Genomic DNA, 1126 nt, shown 5'->3' with positions numbered 1-1126 from the left:
ATGTGATTACTTACATCAAAAAAATTATTTACCAGATTATATTATAAGAACATTATATTATCATTTATTTTCTAATTCTCTCATTTACCAGTTTACAAGAAAGCATGTTTTTGCACATTTTATGGTCTATAATTTATGAATCTTAAATACCCTTGCATGTTCTACCTACATTGGATCTAACCATAAACCCAAACATCAATTTCTACATTCATCACTTACATATATAATTTGGTATAATTCATTATATAAAAAATAAAGCATAGAAGAACATAACAATTTACGATGTATTATAAGATGAATAAATTTAATTTCGTCACAAATGTACTTTAGCATCCAATCAATCTACCAATTTAATCAATAGGGAATCAGCAATAAGCAAGACTTGTTTTATTTGTTGAACAAATGTCAGTGCCTAATCAAATAAAGTTCGGTTCCAATTCTAACATTGTTTACCAAACAAAGTTCAATAAGTTCTCTTTGGAGTGAAGTCGACATAGCTTGACCTAGTAATACCCATAGCTGATAGATCAGTTAATGTATCCTTTATAATCCTAATAAGGAATAAATTTATAAAATAATGATATTAATCAACAAATTGTATAATAATGGAAGACAAATAATTTATAAGAAATTCGTTTTTACTCACCTTTTTTTCTTGTTTCAGTAGAAAAGGACCACTTAGCATTTGCCAATGCTCCCAATTATGATTATGCTAATCCCTCTAGGAATTGTTTCACCATTCAACCAACAAAACAATGTAAAGAAAGAAACGCATGCTTCTTTTACCTGAAGCAAATGTACAAAACACAAGGTATGAAATCATTGATGATTAACTTTATATTTGAAAGAAATCATACCTTCAATACAATGATTTCCATCTCGATCAATTTTGTTAGTCTCTAAATCGATATCAAAGTTCATCTTTATGGTACATGGCGGCTCCATGATCTTAAACTTCCACCACTTGGTTGTTTCAACAGAAGTTGTTTAAAATCTCCACTCGATATAGTACATTCCCTTCTACTGCATCCAGTTTATTTTATACTGTCATTTCATAAGCTCCTTGCTAAAGCATTAACAGACCTCGTCAAATAGAATTGATTATTATAGTCTACCAATAATCTCC

At 29.2% G+C, this 1126-nt stretch overlaps 1 long non-coding RNA gene across 1 annotated transcript; it reads right to left on the bottom strand.

Annotated features, from left to right (window-relative positions):
• Positions 1 to 654: 654 nt before the first annotated feature.
• LOC114579058 lies at positions 655 to 1112 on the bottom strand. The gene is made up of 2 exons (XR_003699925.1): positions 858 to 1112; positions 655 to 786 (listed from the first exon to the last, which is right to left on the bottom strand). It is a non-coding gene; the product is annotated as an uncharacterized LOC114579058 (long non-coding RNA).
• Between the last annotated feature and the right edge of the window lie 14 nt (positions 1113 to 1126).

This window comes from Dendrobium catenatum, unplaced genomic scaffold (assembly GCF_001605985.2).
Source record: "Dendrobium catenatum unplaced genomic scaffold, ASM160598v2 original_scaffold_267829, whole genome shotgun sequence".
NCBI lineage: Eukaryota > Viridiplantae > Streptophyta > Magnoliopsida > Asparagales > Orchidaceae > Dendrobium > Dendrobium catenatum.
The sequence above is the reverse complement of the archived record's forward strand: the minus strand, read 5'-3'. Positions and strand labels throughout refer to the sequence as shown.